Source organism: Malania oleifera, chromosome 12 (assembly GCF_029873635.1).
Source record: "Malania oleifera isolate guangnan ecotype guangnan chromosome 12, ASM2987363v1, whole genome shotgun sequence".
Taxonomy (NCBI): Eukaryota; Viridiplantae; Streptophyta; class Magnoliopsida; order Santalales; family Ximeniaceae; genus Malania; species Malania oleifera.
The window spans coordinates 61,411,309-61,429,502 of NC_080428.1; positions in this window are offsets into that span (position 1 = coordinate 61,411,309).

Sequence of the window (18,194 nt, forward strand, 5' to 3'; positions counted from 1 at the left end):
TCCCACACAACTTTGAGACCCAAGTGAGTCCTACATAACTCCAATAATTCTCATATGATTTTATGAGCCCTACACAGCTTCAAAACTCATATGAACCCCCACACGGCTTCGGGACTCATGTGGGCCCCACACAGTCTTGTGGGCCCCGCATAGGATACCTATATTATTATTATTTTATCATATATTTCTACAAATTATGTTAGTCAAAACATTATTTTATGTACTTATTTACGTATACAAACAGTGTCTACCCTGTTTTATCCTATGAAATTCCATTTTGACTAGGCCGACCTCTAGGGAGCGATTGAGCCGCAATGGTCACTGAGCACTCACTTAGACAACTTCTTTCTTAGGCATCAAATATGGAATCAAGGATCCTAACAGAGAAACACTTTCGTTTTGATACTAACTAAATGATCATTATTATTATTATACTTTTTTTTAGGGTTATTACAGATATAGCATGGGGGAGTAAAAGCAAAAATAAGCATAATGAGAAAAATGAGACCACAAGCATATATGTTGACATGAGCTATAATGCATTATAACATGATATACTTGATTGTGACTTATTGAGTTTTGAACTTACTTATATTTGAAATCATCATTTTTCTTAATTGTTCAAAGGCATGCTTCTTGTAAGGGGGAGCCATATCAAAGTTCTCTCATCTTTGCTCCTTATTTGTCATCATCAAAGAGGAAAAGATTGTTGGCCTAACATGGCTTTCAAATCTTATTTTGATGATAACAAATAAAGGTTAATTTAACAAGTTATTGTTTAAGTGATGATATTTCAGGAAACTTTGTATGACAAAGGTCAAAATAATCAAAGAAATGAAAGTTCAAGATCACAAGCACCATAAAGTATATTCCATCAACCAAGTGATCAAAAGAAAGCTCAAGAGGACCAAGATGTTCAAAACGCGTGGAAGCTTAAAAAATATTGAAGCTTAAGTCTAAGAGGATTCAAAACAAAGATATGAAGACTTCAAGCTTAGAGAGATTTTATGTCTTTAGGATGACTTATGTAAGTACTTCATTATAAATATCATTTTGAAATGCTTTGAAGCTCATTAGGGGTTGATATGGACTTAGAAACCTTATTTTGAAAACCCCAAAAAATGCTTTTTAAAAGTAACAAAGTAAGATGGCTAAGAGTTTTGAAGCTAACCTAAAAAAATAGTATTTATAACTGTTCAAGCAAGTGAGCTTTAGACCTCAGGTGCCCGAAGATTTTCCAACATGTTATAATTATAAGAAAGTTTGACACATAAAAGTGGATTATCAACAACTTAAGAAAGATTCTAAGAAGAAAAAGAAAATGGCAATGAATGCCACTACATGGGATAATGTTAGTACAAGTAGTTCAAATAGTGAATCAAGTGACCAAGAGGTTGCTTGCTTTATGGCATGGGACGATGATGAAGAACAAAGCTCCTCATCCAAATCATTTAATGATTATAGTGATGATTCATCTTATGAATCCAATGATGAGAGTATGTCATCTTATGAAGAACTACAAAGTGAACTATTCAAAGTTCATAAGATCCTAGTTAAAATGACTAAACGATACACATCATTAAAAAATAAGAATGAAAGTGTAATGAAAGAATTGGAATCTCAAAAACTAGCTGAAAGAGAAAAATATTTAAAAATTAAGAGATTAGAAAGCAAGAATGAAAAGGTGATAAAAGAATTAGGAGAACTAAAATCCCAAACTTCCATTCATAATGAGAAATATTAATATTTCTGAACTAGAGAACAAAATCAGCAAGATGTCTCAAAACCAAGTAAAGTAGCAAGAAAAGGGTAAAAATACACCAGACTTGGAAATCTATGATCTTAAAAGTAAAATTGAGAACCAAGCCAAAATCATCTATAATTTTACTATAGGAAAGGAGAACTTTGATAAAATGATTGGCACACAAAAAATGTCCTCGAATAAAGCAGGCATGGGATTTAATGGAGTTGAGAATACAAGGAAAAAGAACCTCTACATGCGGTACTTTACAAAAGCCTCCAAAGATTATGCTAGAACCTCCTCAAACGCTTACACACATACTACATGTTTGGTATGTAAGAAGAAAGGACCTACTACTGATGCGCCTTCCTCGTTTGTACCTTTTCACCATGAGTTTACTACGTTTAGCAGAGATATGCGTTCAGGTTTTCAATCCCTTCAGGAGAATGTATCCTCACTCCACACTACTTGTTCTTCACTTGATCAGCGCCTAACTTGCATAGAGCAGTATAGGGCTAGCTCATCTGTTAGTGTTGATCCCATGGATACTAGTTCTGCCCCTAGGGGTGACGCTTTATCTGATGAAGAATTTGAGGAAGGAAGTGAGGAGGGTGATGAAGAGGACGCTAAAGCTGATGATGATAATAATGATGATGCTGCTGATGCTTGATCTATTTTGTGTTGTATTAAAGTCTTATCTATGTATTGGCTTAGTCTTTGTGTTGCTTTATTTGCTTGTTTTTTTTTTTTCTTTCTTTTAAGTATGGCTTGTAACTCCCTTGCTTATGACTTTTTGTAGTTTTTAATGACTATATGACTATGCTCTTTATGTGCTATCCAAAGACTCTTTGTGACTATACTTCTCATTTCTTTTTGATTGATGTCAAAGGGGGAGAGATATTTTAGAGAGAAAACATGAGAAGAGAGTATCTTAGAGAGCAACCATGAGAACATGAGAGCGTGGAAAATATGTAAAACACATAATCTTGGCATGAGATATAGCGTGGGGGAGTAAAATAAAAATAAGCATAATGAGAAAAATGAGAACATAAGAAAAATGAGACCATAAGCATATATGTTGACATGAGCTATAATGCATTATAACATGATATACTTGATTGTGACTTATTGAGTTTTGAACTTACTTATATTTGAAATCATCATTTTTCATAATTGTTAAAAGGCATGCTTATTGTAAGGGGGAGCCTTATCAAGGTTCTCTCATCTTTTCTCCTTATTTTTCATCATCAAAAAGGAGGATATTGTTGGCCTAACATGGCTTTCGATTGTTGTTTTTATGATAACAAATAAAGGTTAATTTAACAAGTTGTTTAAGTGATGATATTTCAGGAAACCTTACATGATAGAAGTCAACAGGATCAAAGAAATGAAAGTTCAAGATCACAAGTACCATGCAGTATACTCCATCAACAAAGTGATCAAAAGAAAGCTCAAGAGGACCAAGATGTTCAAAACATATGGAAGCTTAAAGAATATTGAAGCTTAAGTATAAGAGAATTCAAAGTAAAGATATGAAAACTTCAAGCTTAGAGAGATTTTATGTCTTTAGGATGACTTATGTAAGTACTTCATTATAAATATCATTTTGAAATGTTTTGAAGCTTATTAGGGGTTGATATGGAATTAGAGACCTTATTTTGAAAACCCTGGAAAATGCTTTTTAAAAGTAACAAATCAAGATGGTTAAGAGTTTTGAAGCTAACTTGAAAAAACAGTATTTATAACTATTCAAGCGACTAAGCTTTAGACCTCAGGCGCCTAAAGATTTTCCTAAACTGATTTCGAACAGGCCGTGTAGGTCCAAGCGACTGGCCCTTGAAACCTCAGTCGCCTGACCCTATTTTAAACTGAAAATTTAGTTGTGTTCAAAAGGATCAAGCGACTGACCCCGAAGCTTCAGGCTCCTAACCTTCATTAACGGCTATTATTTTTAAAGTTTTTAAAATTCAAATTTATATTGCTTGTGCCCCAAACTTCATATAAACTTGGGAAACACTCCGAGTAACTTGGGTAACACGAATTAAACATTTTTTGAGCCTACAAATACATGATTTCTCAAATCAAATCAGTACCAAGAATTGAAAATCTGTTTTCAAGCCATATTGCTCTCTCTCTCTCTCTCTCTCTCTCTCTCTCTCTCTCTCTCTCTCTCTCTCTCTCTCTCTCTCTCTCTCTCTCTCTCTCTCTCTCTCTCTCTCAAATCTCTCTTGCTTACACATTCTTACTAAGAATTTCTGAGCTACACTAAGTCTCTAAGCACTCTTCTCTAAGCTCAAACCTTTGAGTTACTGATTCATATCAAGAGAAGAATTCCGATTGAAATTAGGATAGCTTCTCAAGAGGGGGGGTGAATTGGATTTTTAAAAATATTTCAATTTTAATACTTTGTTTTTCAACAATCACAACAAGTAAATACAAAATCAATTCAACCACAACCAATCAACAATATAATCAAAATCTTGATATTTGTATCAATAGCCCTGTAAAAAATTGTAAAGCACGCTGAATTTATGTAAACCCTGTGTTTATTCCAAACTCACAATTCTTCTTAGTGTTTAGTTTTTAAACAAACTTTCAGATTAATAAGTTTAGGATGATCAACCAACGTAGTCCCTTTCGGTTTCCGCAATCAATGCTGATCAAGCCAAAACAAATTATCCTCTGGTCTATTTAACAACCATACACTCAAAATTAACAATTTAAAGCATACACGCAGGTTGTAAGTATTGCTGAAAAATAAAGAGTAAGGAAGAAAAGAGAGACACAAGGTTTTATGAGGTTTGGCTTATACCCAGCCCACGTCCTCGCCTTTGGCAAACCACCAAAGGATTCACTAGTTTAGTTCTGTCGACGGGTGGAACAACACCGATTAAAATCACTCCTTCCATTAGGCTAGAGCCTGCCTCTCCAAACGATATTCCCTCATTTGGTCCAATGATTCTGCAACCTTGAATCATCTATAAACAAGAACCACGATAGAGAAAAGTTTGTGTACAAGAAAATACTCTCACAGCAGAGTAGGTTAGTACAACATTTAGCACAAGTATACTTCAAAGTAATTCAAATATAAAAGAATTTGAAGCTCAATACTGAATTTAGATCACCAAATATCTTTCAAGTATTGAAAGATTCAGACTTTGAAAGCTTTACTTCGGAGTTTGAATCAGCAACAATTCAGTATTTGAAGTTGGATAAACACAAGAAAGTTTGAGAGCTTTTTAGAGAACTTTGAATGCTGGAAATTTCTTGGTGTATAAAATCTTTGAAGTTTAGGGCTATTTATAGATGTTTTAAAAGTAATTCCTTACCCCCAAAGTTTCCTTGAAGTAATCCCCAAATTTTTCAAAATAGTAGTGCCCAAAAAATTCATTTAAAAAATCTTCCCATTGGTAATTTTTAAACCACTATTCGAGTGGCAGTCGCCTGTCATAGAAGAAACTTACAACACAGAACAGTGGCAGTTACCTGCCAGAACCCAGGCAGTCGCTTAGCATGACCACCCAGGCGCCTGGCTATGTTCAGGCAGTTGCCTAGCACCCTACTGCCTCTTTGAGAATTTTTCATTTAATTTGGGCAGTCGTCTGCCACATGAAGGTAATCGCCTGGCCCTTCTGTTTTACTAAAAAACTTTTCTTTTTAAAACCCTTCTTTTCTTTGATTTAAAAAACATACTTTTAGGGTTTTAATTCTTTCCTGTAGAGTAGGCTGGCAATACATACTGGGGTGTTACTCTCCATCAACTCAATGCCAAGTCTCTCCAGGTCCATCATGATTAGACGCTGGATCTCCATAGCTACTAACGCTGATACTCCAGACTTCCTGCTCAGTGCATCAGCTACCACATTTTCTTTCCCCGGGTGATAACTAATGGTACAGTCAAAATCTTTAATCAACTCTAACCACCTTCTCTGTCTCATATTCAATTCCTTCTAGGTGAAGAAATACTTCAAACTCTTGTGGTCAGAGAAAATCTCGCACTGCTCACCATATAGATAATGCCTCCAAATTTTCAGTGCGTGTACTACTGCAGCCAACTCAAGATCGTGGGTAGGGTAGTTCTTTTCGTACTCTTTCAACTGTCTAGATGCATACGCTACTACCCTGTCATGCTGCATCAACACACAGTCAAGCCCCTTTAAGGATGCATCACTGTAAATAGTATACCCCTCACCCCCAGATGGGATGATCAATACCAGCGCCGTGACTAATCTCTGCTTCATCTCTTGAAAGCTCTGCTCACAGCTATCGTCCCACTCAAATCTTCTGGACGGTAATAACCGGCTAGCCCCAAGAAACTCCTGATCTCCTAGACGTTCCTCGGTCTAGCCCAGTTCACCACCGCCTCAATCTTACTAGGATCTACAGAAATTTTGTCTCCTGAAATGACATGCCCCAAAAACACAACTTTCTCGAGCTAGAAATCACATTTACTGAACTTGGCATACAGCTTCTTCTCCCTGAGCATCTGTAAAACCCACCTCAAGTGTATCTCATGCTCCTTATAGCTCCTCGAATAGACCAGTACATCATCAATAAAAACAACTACGAATTGGTCTAGGTATTGTTGGAAGACTCTATACATCAAGTCCATAAATACTACAAGAGCATTCGTCAGACCAAATGGCATAACAAGAAACTCGTAATGCACATACCTGGTCCTGAAAGCCGTCTTCGATACATCTTCTGCTCTCACCTTCACCTGATGGTAACCTGATCTGAGATCGATCTTAGAGTATACCCGTGTACCCTGGAGCTGATCAAATAAATCGTCGATCCGGGGTAGAGGATATTTGTTCTTGATGGTCACTTTATTAATTTCTCTGTAATCTATACATATCCTCATAGACCCGTCTTTCTTCTTTACAAAAAACACTGGAGCTCCCCACAGAGATACACTAGGCCGTATGAAGCCTTTATCAAGTAAGTCCCACAACTGGTCTTTCAATTCTACCAACTCTGCCGGCACCATTCAGTATGGTGCTTTAGAAATCGGCGTTGTACCTGAAAGTAGATCAATAGAAAAATCTACTTCACGATCAGGCAGCAAACCTGGTAACTCATCCGGAAACACGTCTATAAATTCTTTCACCACAGGCGTATTAATAGGCTTTAATTCATTTTCTGACATTTCCTTCACAAAAGCTATGAATCCCATACAACCATTCTAGAGCAGTCTCCTCGCCTGAACTGCGGAGACCATCTGAGGTAAGGATTGCACTCATGACCCTGCAAATCTAAATTATGGTTTCTATGGAGGTCTGAATATCACTTCTCTAGCACGGCAGTTTATAATAGCAGAATTAGCAGCTAGCCAATCCATGCTGAAAATAATGTCAAACTCGTGCATATCTAATACCACCAAATCAACAGATAAAATCTTCCCCTGAACATCAAATGGACAACCACAAAGTACCCTGCTACATCTCACTGCTGACCCGGTCAGTGTAGCCACTAACAGCTTGACATCTAATGATTGCGTTTCCGCCCCACATAACTTAACATACTCCAAGGACACAAAAGAATGTGTGGCACCAGAATCAAAAAGTGCAATAACTTTAAATGAAAACATACTAACAGTACTTGTCACCACGTCGTCGGCCGCCTCAGCATCGCCCGTCGTCAAAGCGAAAACTCTGGCTGGGGCCGTATTCCTCTACTGGCCTCCTCGTGGTGGCTGGTAACCTCCTCGTGCAAGTCTAGGAGCAGGAGCAGTACCAGTATGTGTTGAACACTCCCTCATCATATGTCCTGACTCCCCACACCTATAGCAGACACCTTACCCGGCACGACACTCCCCCAGGTGTCTCTTCCCACAAGATGGGCAAGCTGGAGATGGCTGGGCACCCTGGAAACCGCGATTCCCAGTCTCCTGCCTCTGGCCTCTATAATAGCCACCTCTCTTCCATGTACCACGTCCACCCCCCTACTGGGAACCAGAAGGTATGGATCTCTTCTTCTGTCTCTGCTCCTCAGCCTCCAACCGATCACCAATCTCTGCTATAGTGGCTCTCTCCACTAGCTCAGCGAAGTTCTGCAACTTCAGTATCGATACCTGCTTGTATATTTCTCTTCTCAGGCCTCTTTCAAACTGTCATACCTTCTTCACCTCATTTGGAATAATGTACGGGGCGAAGCAGGATAACTCAATAAACCTCGCCGCGTACTACTGTACCGACAGCTGTCCCTACTTCAGATTCAGGAACTCTGCAATCTTAGCCTCCCTAAGACTGGAAAATATCTATCAAAGAAAATCTCCTTGAACCGCTCCCATGTCATTTCCACAGGAACAATCCTCTGTTGCTTTAACAATCTCACCGCCGACCACCATCTCTCGGCCTCCCCAGTTAGTTTATAGGTGGCAAACAGCACTCTCTGCTCCTCTAAACACTGTAGTACTACAAATATCTTTTCCATCTCCTGCACCCAATTCTCAGCGACTGCAGGATCCGTTCCTCCTGAGAAAGCTAGATGACTCATCTTAATAAACTTCTCTATCGAGCTACCGTGGCCTGCCGATGGACCACCCTGTTCCCTCGAACTCCTGAAAATTTCTGCCATAACTTGCTGTGCTACGCTGCGTAAAACTGCATCTGAATCACTACCCGCAGCGCCTGAGGGTCCAACACCCTCACTCCCACTGGCGTGGGCACTATTTCCACCGAGGTCCATCTTGAAAGAAGAAATAACTTAACTCAAAACCTCTTTGCCTACGTGTGTCCCCCAACTCATATAGTATATTCTCCTAACTAACTTATCACTCCTGATCTTAATTTAAGGTTCAATCCTGCAACCTAGATACCCAACCCGACGATAGTTTATCATGACTTTCCTGAAATCGTCACTCCAGGAAAATCATACAAACCACCACGGAAGTCCAGCATCTAGACTACAAAACCAGACCTCAAATAATCCTCTTATACTACACTGTGGTATTATTACTGCTGCACTCTAGAGTCTACAGAACCTAGTATCCTAGGCTCTAATACCAAATGTAACGTCCCTCAATTTATAAGTATATAATGTCACATAATAGGTAAAATGGTCAACCCGAACCCATGGATAGCGGGGACACCTATCAAACACAGCGGAAAACCTAGCAACAATAAACGTAAAATCTCAAACATCCAATCATAAAACATAATACCAGAACTTTCTATTAACATCAATATACTGTTTATATGTACAATCTCCAAAAAGTCAAAAAAAAACATCACTAGGACCATACAACAAAAATTTCCTAGTCCTAGTTCGACGCTTACCCTTCTAGTAGGGAAGCACCAATCACTCAACGGCGGCCCTGACCCGCCGGTCTCTCTGGGTTAATATGTTAATGTTGGGGGTGAGACACTTCTTAGTAAGGGAAAATAAACTAAATACAGCTGTGTGGCAACATGAACATTTAAAGTGCTTATATATATACAATACATTTCATAATTCTAGAAATAATTATAATATCATACTGGATGATCATGTACTTTCATATTTATTAATAAATCATAACATTCATAAGCATCTGTTATCACTGTAATAACATACATAAAAACCATTTGTTGTAACTATAGTACTGAAAATATACCCAAGATGAATAGCTAGCTAATGTCATGTATTACCCCCCATGACGGGTTGTGCAGCCCGAAGGCGAGACCCGACAATGGCTGGCCGACCACTGCCGGATCAAATATGTCTGTAAGTACGATGGGCTCGCCACACCCTGGTCCGAACTGCTAGGTAGACGTCCACACTCTACTGAAAGCCACATCGACTATCCATTTCCCATCCCCTCGTGGGACGGTTAGCACTAATCTGAAGTAGATATCTGATCTACACATATAGCTACGGTACCGAGCCCTGAACTGAACTAAACTAACATCCTGGTTGTAATAACATATAATACATGAACATACATAATATCATCACGGCCTCGTGCCGAAAACATAGATACGGCCTCGTGCCGAAATCATACGTATGGCCTCGTGCCAAAATCATAGTAAATACAGCCTCGTGCCGAAACATAAATACGGCCTCGTGCCGATAACATACATATGGCCTCACGCCAAAATCGTTTCAGGTATATATATTCTGAAAACAACTCATTTATCATATATTCATCAAACTCAGTATAGCATAATTCGTCTTTTCAAAATACCTGAAAATATGCTTTGCTCGTAAAATCATTCATATCCTGATTTGCTTCACATAAAAATAATGTTCATGTCACACATGTGCTGTTAAGTCTTACTTCATATTTTAAAATCATCATTTCTGGCATCTTATACATACATATACATTTTCATCACAATAGCAGTATTTTCCAATCATACATTTCATATGTAATATACAAAGATAGCATTGGCTTTTCTGAAAATAAATGTGCTCATAATTAATAATAATATGCATGGAAAATTTCTACTTTAGTTTATTCCCTTATCTGACTACTGAGAAAGCCCCCTAATATCCTAGCCTGACCCCCGTAGGATTTCCTACTCAATACCCTGAAACTCAAAATTTCCAGTATTAATCATCAGTATTTTCATGCTTACATCAATTTCTATAACTACCTCAAAGTCTAATTTGGCTTAAAAAGCCTTACCTCAACTCTGGGATGATTTCCAACTTCGTTTTCCCAACGATCCGCTCCAGCAAACTTGCAGGGAACTTCGCCAAGAGCGTCGTGGTAGCCTCAAATCTTTGATCTAGCGTAAAACTAGCCCAAAATCGAAGAGAGAGAGTGAGAGGGCCGAAGAGGAGAGAGAGAGGAGAGAGAGAGAGAGAGAGAGAGAGAGGAGCATGAAAAATGAATAAACAATCGGATTTTTCATATTTATAGGCGGCGAAATTCGTTGACGAACCCGACCTTCGTCGACGAGTTCTTCACAAATTTCGTCGACGAAATCCAGTCTTCGTCAACGAAATTCAGTCGGCTCCAGAACCCCTCTCGGTAATTCTTCGTCGACAAAGCCCTTTGTTCGTTGACGAAATCCTTTAAGCCTTCGTCAACGAAACCCTGTGTTCGTCGACGAAATCTTTAAAGCCTTCGTCGACGAAACCCTGTGTTCGTCGACGAATTCAGGTAGTTTCTTAAAAATTATTTTATTCCCCAAATGCATTGTCGTCGATGAAGTCTACGGCCTCTTTTTGTTTTTGTCTCTATTTCCCTCTCTCTTTATTACTCAAATTTCCAATTTAAATTTGGGTCGTTACAAAAAGGACTCAATTTAAAAATACCAAGACTTAGTTTAAAATACCTGGGACTCAATTTAAAAATATTTGGACTCTCTTTTTAAATAAAAAATAAAAAAAATAAAAGAACTTAATTTTGAAAAGAACTCAATAAAAAATAATCAGGACTCAAATTTGAAATAAAACAGGACTCAATTTTGAAATAAACCAGGACTCAATTTTGAATAAACCGAGACTCGATCGGATCCTCTTATTCTCTAGAATAAAGTCATTCTTTATTACGAAGGGTTTCCTCAAAAAGGCCTGGTTAAAATTGGGGTGTCTACAATGGCGAAAGTTAGAAAGCCGGTACATGTCCAAATCACTCAATAATAAACTTTTTCTTAAGCAGCGTCTTTATTGGCTTAAGATAGTTGAGGGATCAAACTTAGATCAACATATCAATGCCTTTAATAAAATCATAAGTGATTTGATGAGAGTTGATGTTATGTTTGATGAAGATATAAGGCGTTGATGTTGTTAAACTCTTTGTCGTCGACTCATACCTATGAAAATCTGGTTATCGCTCTTACACGGGGAAAAGAGACTCTTGATTTAAAAGAGGTAACAAGTGTCTTGCTGAATTTTCATCTAAGGTTGGAAATATGTGATGAAGGAGAAGGACTTGTGGTGAAAGGTAATAATGAGCATGGTAAAGGAAAATTCAAAAGTGGGTCAAGTCAAAAATCTCGCACTCAATCCAAGAAAAAAGGAAATCCAGTGTTATAAATGCAGTCAAAAGAGGCATGTGAAACCGGAGTGTCTGGATTGGAATAAGGGAAATGCTGAAAAGAATGAGAGGATTTTGAAGTCAGTGAATGTGGTTCAAGAAGAAGGTTCAATTTGCAGCGGTGGTGATGTTCTTTCAGTTTCATCGGGGTCGGAAAATCTTACGAACTCTTGGATACTTGATTTGGCATGTTCTTACCACATGACTCCTAAAAAGGAGTGGTTCAACACTTACAGGTTAGTGAATTTAGGTTCAATTCTTATGGGTAACAATGTTTCTTGTAAGATCATTGGCATAGGAAGTGTTAAGATAAAAATGTTTGATGGTGCTATGAGAACCTTGAGCAAAGTAAGACATATACCGGAGTTGAGGAAGAGTTTGATATCACTTGGCACTTTGGATTGTAATGGTTTCAATTACAAGTCCAAAGGAGGAGTTATGAAAGTATGGAAAGGAAATCTGACGGTGATGAAAGGGCAAAAGTTAGATGGGAATATCTACACATTGTAGGGAACTACTATTGTAGGTGGAGCTACAGTCGTAGATGTTGAATCTGATGAGACCGTCTTGTGGCTTATGCATCTTGAGCATATGGGGGAACATGGTATGAAAGAATTACACCAGAGGAAACTCTTGAAGGGTTTGAAATCATGTCAGTTGGACTTTTACAAGATATGTGTTCTTGGAAAACAAAACAAGGCAAAATTTAAATCATCTACACACAAGATGAAAGGTATTCTTGATTATGTACATTCCTATGTTTGGGGTCCGGTTAGAGTTGCATCAAAGCGTGGACATGTGTATTATGTGATTTTTATTGATGATTACTCACAGAAAGTCTAGGTATACTTCATGCGACATAAGTTTGATATGTTTGCTAAGTTCAAGATTTGGAAGGCTAAAGTGGAAAACCAGATGGGGAGGAGAATCAAATGCTTGAGGTCGGATAATGGGACCGAGTACGCTGATTCTCAGTTTATGTAGTTTTGTGAGTAGTGGGGCATTAAGAGACACTTTACCATTCACCGAACACCTCAACAAAATGGTGTGGCAGAAAGGATGAACCGGATTCTGACTGAGAGAGCTCGATGTCTTCGGCATAATGTAGGGCTACCAAAGAACTTCTGGGTCGAGGCAGTTAGTATGGCTAGTTTTTTTATAAACCAATTACCAAGGGCATCACTAAAGGGTAAAGTGGCAGAAGAGGTATGGACGGAAAGTGCAGTAGACTACTCTGAATTGAAAGTATTCAGGTGTCCAACCTATGTTCATGTGTCTAGTGAGGAGAGGTCTAAGCTTAACCAGAAGTCTCGTCATTGCATATTTTTGGGATATCAAAAGAGTGTAAAGGGGTACAAGTTGTGGGATCCATTGGCAAACAAGGTGGTGATTAGTAGGAATATATTCTTTGATGAGAAGGCTATGGTGAAGCGTACTTAAGAGTGTTATGAATAGAAACAGGAGCCTGAAAGCTGAGGTAGTGATGAACATGTTGTGCAGGTGGAGTTGGAAACTCAAGGCAACGGAAATGATCATGGTCCTATGGTTGCAGGGAATTCTAGCTCGAGAAATCAACAAGTTGATGATCTTCCTATACAGAAATCTAGACGCACTATCAGACTTCCGCCAAGGTATGGGTTTGAAGAGTTAGTGTCTTATACTTTTCTTACCAGTTACAATGATTCAACTACATTTCAAGAGGCAGTGCACGGTCAAAAGAAAGTAGATGGATGGGAGCAATGATTGAAGAGATGAAATCACTACATAAAAATCAAACTTGGGAGTTGGTGGAGCTTCCAGATGGGAAGAGACTGATAGGTTGCAAATGGGTATATAGGAAGAAGCAAGCAATTTCAGAAAAGAAAGGAGAAAAATTCAAAGCAAGTTTAGTGGCAAAAGGGTACTCACAGAAGAAGGGGATAGACTATGATGAGATCTTTTCACCTGATTGTGTTGGGGTTGGTAGCTCATTATGATCTTGATTTGGAACAAATGGATGTGAAGACATAACATATCTATATGGTACAGCCGGAGGGAATCAATGAACCAGGGAAAGAAAACTTAGTTTACAAGTTGAAGAAATCTCTTTATGGACAGAAACAATCTCCAAGGCAATGGTATAAAAGATTTGATTCCTACATGATCAAGATTGGCTACAAAAGGTGTGAGTATGACTGTTGCGTATATGTGAACAAACTTGATGATGGTTCTCTTATTCTCTTGTTATTGTACGTTGATGACATGTTGATAGCTACAAAATATTTAACTGAGGTTAATTAGCTAAAGGAACTGTTGCAAAGGGAATTTGACATAAAGGATCTTGGCTCAGTCAAGAAAATACTTGGGATGGAGATTCATCGAAACTGAACTGCAGGGAGGTTATGGCTATATCAGGGCAGTTATGTGCATAAGGTGTTGGAGAGGTTTAGTATGGTTGATGCAAAACCAGTGTGTACACCTCTAGCGAGTCATTTTAAGTTGTCTATTACAAATTGCCCAAGTACAGATGAGGATATCGGGGACATGTCAAAGGTCCCCTATGCTAATGCTATGGGGAGTTTAATGTATGTTATGGTGTGTACAAGGCCAGATTTGGCACATGCTGTAAACGTGGTGAGTAAGTTTCTCTTTAATCCAAGAAGACAACATTGGAAAGTCGTCAAATGGATATTCAGATACTTACGGGGTACATCAGTATATGGCATTATGTTCGGCAAACAATAGGGTTGTCCTTCAGTTATGGAGTTTGTTGATGCTGACTATGCAGGAGATATAGATAACCGAAGGTCTACAATGGGTTATGTTGACTTTTTGAGTCTGATTCCCAATTTTGATAATGACAAACTGCATGTTACTAATGTGTGTGCCTAAGTACTTGAACAAGTTAATCATTCAGAACACACACATGTAAGTGAAGTGGAAGTCGGAAAGGACCCAAAGCACATAATTCTGGCTGATTCCATGAAGAGTCAAGAGCAAAAGAAGAAGACATTTGTTTTAATTGTAAATGCTTTTTGTTTCATTATTTAATCTGTAATATTGTGGTCTGTAATAATTGCATCTCATGCATGATAGGTTTATATGCTTAAGACCATAGATTGACCTTAGGGATCACCTTCGATCGACCGACGTCAGATTTTTGGGGTTAACTCTCAAGGTCATGATTGATCATAGGACACATCATGGCTAGTCCATTAAGCCAAAATTACAAACATATACAAATATGGATTAAATCATATAAGGTCAAAAGAAGAAGAAAAGTTTTTTCAAGAGACCTTGGGCGACTGAACCTTGGCATTATAAATGCCTCAAACAGCCGAATCAGACTAGATCAAACTATTGACTATGGCTCGGGCGACCGAACTGAAATTGAACTGAATGTCCCCGATCGACCGAACCTTAGAACTATCACTTTTTACCTTCCCTAGGTGCCCGAAATCTAAGTTCAAAAATACCCCGAGCGATCAAAGTATGCAGTTCGGCAGACCGAACCGATAACCAGGCGACTGAACCTCGAGCATTTGGGAAATCGCCCTGACATTCAACCAACCAAACTCACCTCAGCCACTCGAAACCTCGAATAAGCTTGTGTCTTTTCGGGCGACCGGCCCTATGGACCAGGCGACCTAATCTCTCGGATTGGTTTATTTTTATCGCATTAAACTAGGGTTATTTTTAATTAACTTTCATTAAAATTTTCTAAAATTACCTTTGTGTCCCCCAACGGTTATAATTCATTAAATATCTATATATGCTCATTCATTTGGAAATATTAACAGGGATTAGCAATATAATTAGCAAAAATTCTCTCTGATTTTTCTTGAGCTCATATTGCTTATACTTCATATTTTCAAGCCAAATTTTTTATGCTCTCTCATTTTATTCTTACTAAATCTTTTTCAAAACAGAGAGTTATAATTTTCCTTGTGCTCCTTTCTTGCAAACTAATTGCAAGTTAAAGTGAGTTATTGCTCTTGAAACTTTTTACTCTCATTGTCTTGCATTGTTTGATATTTTCCTTGAAGAGTAAAGCTACAATTTTTCTCAATATATTAGATTGATAAATATTATTTAAGAAGAACTTTTGTTAGCTTCTGAGTCTTGGCATCTTCATTTTCAAATTCGAAAGCCTGCTTACACTATTTGATAAATTATTTTTGAGTAAGCTTGATCCCTAAATCTCAGTTGTGCTTAATATTTGAAAAATATTATTATTGAGATTCTTACCTTGAGATTCAAAGTTCCTTTGATATTATATACTGATTATAATCTTTCTAAATCAAAGGTAGTTACTCTCACATATACACACGTTTATATACATCTTTGGAGAGTTGAAATCTTGTTAGAAATTATCTCACTTGAGGATATATTCCTATTATATGTGAGTGCATATTTGGATCATAATATTGTACAAATCTTCTTGTGTTAGAAGCACCTTTCATTGTACGCAAAATTTGTACTGATTGGTTGTAATTCAGGCATGGCCTAAGGTGGGTATTCTCCGTCCCGTAAGGAGAGTTATAAAGGTTGAGGTCAGCCCTGGTAATTTGACTTGGTGTCGTAAATGGTGTTGCTCCACCCGTTAAGTGAGTAATAGTGGTAATCATCGGGCTTGCGAGCTGAGGCAGGAACGTAGACAGTATTGACCGAACTTCGATAACATTTCTTGTGCCTGCTTTTAATTCTGCAATTTAAATTTCAGCACTTGAATGTTTGTGTTTAATTGTTTGAATATTTGATTGGGTTTTTGATTATATAGAAAGACCCTAGGTTTGTGTTATACTACTTTATATATAAATTGACCTAAGAAAGTTTAAATTTCAAATTCATCCCCCCCCCCCCTCTCTTGGGAATACACCAATTCCAACAGGTTATATCTTTACCCTTGTAGGAGGACCTATATGTTGGAGATCCATAGTTCAATCTCTAGTAGCGTTGTCCACGACTGAGACGGAATATATGGCAGTTGCCAAAACTGCAAAGGAAACCTTATGGCTTACCGGTTTGGTCAAAGAGTTAGGATTACAGTAAGATGGAGTGGTGTTGTATTGTGACAGTTAGAGTGTCATTTACTTAGCGAAGAATCAAGTATATCATGCTAGAACTAAACATATTGATATGAGGTTCCATAGGGTTTGAGAGTTGATTACTTCAGGTGAACTTATATTGGAGAAGGTTCACACTTCTGAAAATGCAGCAGATATGTTGACGAAATCGATTACTTCTGAGAAGTTCAAGTATTGTTGCTTGGACTTACTCCATGTCTCCAAATAATAGAAGGGAGACATACCCAACTGTGCGTTTTCAAATTCAAGGCGAAGTAGTTAAACATATTTTTCGGAATTCTCCTAAGGGCGTATAATCACTAATGTGGAGATTGTTGTTTAAGGTGTGGCTCTTATACTTGGAGTTTCATAAACAAAGGAAGGAAGGGGGGCTGCACGGCAGGGACTCATCGACGAGCGCCCTATGCCCGTCAACGAGTAGATCCCAAGAGTAAGGAAAACTCAGAGTTTCTAAGATACCGAGAGTAGAAAAATGGAGTCGTCGACAAGTGGCCAGACTAGTCGACGAGTGGTCTTCTATGTCTCGTCGACGAGTGCTTCTGGGTTGTGAGCAGATTTTTGAATTTTGAATTTGAACGTTGGGGTGGTTGGGTAAATGGAGGGAAACCTCCGAGGGACTGTTATATATGTCATTCTAGGAGTGTATTGATAGAGAGAGTGATCATTTGTGAAGTGTATTGTGTACTTTGATATTTCCTTAGTGAAATTATTGTGTCATTGCTTCCGTAGATGTAAGCTTTGACGAACCACATAAATCTTGTTGTTATACTTGTTGTTTCTTATTTACCGGTTGAGTTTAATTTTCTTGTTGCATTTTTATTCCGCTGTGCATCCTATATCCGATTCATTATTACAACATGAACTCATGTGCAAAATCTTTTATTGATTGTTTAAAAATTAACGAATTTTTAATGAGTGATATAACTTAATGCATGTTCATATTGATGAATGTTTAAAAAAATTGAATCTCACTCTTTACAACTCCAAAAATAAATTTGTTATTTATGAAAGTTGAAAAATGGTATAGATAGTGTTTGGATGTTTTTTTAAAAAAAACATTTTAAATTATTCATGGTCAAGTTCACGTTCATCCTATAACAACGACAACAGGAAAACAACATAAAAATCCTTAAGTATTATTTGGAACATAAATTTATTAAATTTAGATCATTTGCATTAAAATGTTGTTTCACTTCCAACCCACTCGTCTCACACTAATTTGTTTAAAGAAAAATATAATTTAATAGGATGATCTTCGCATGTAAATGAAGTGAAATATGTAATCTTAAAATTTAGTCTAATTTGTCACAAAGACCTGTTTGGAACTTGACAAATCTTAAAGGAAAGAAAAATATAAAAAGTTCATAATTTTATATTTGACTATCAAAAAAAATAAAAAATAAAATAAAAAAGATAC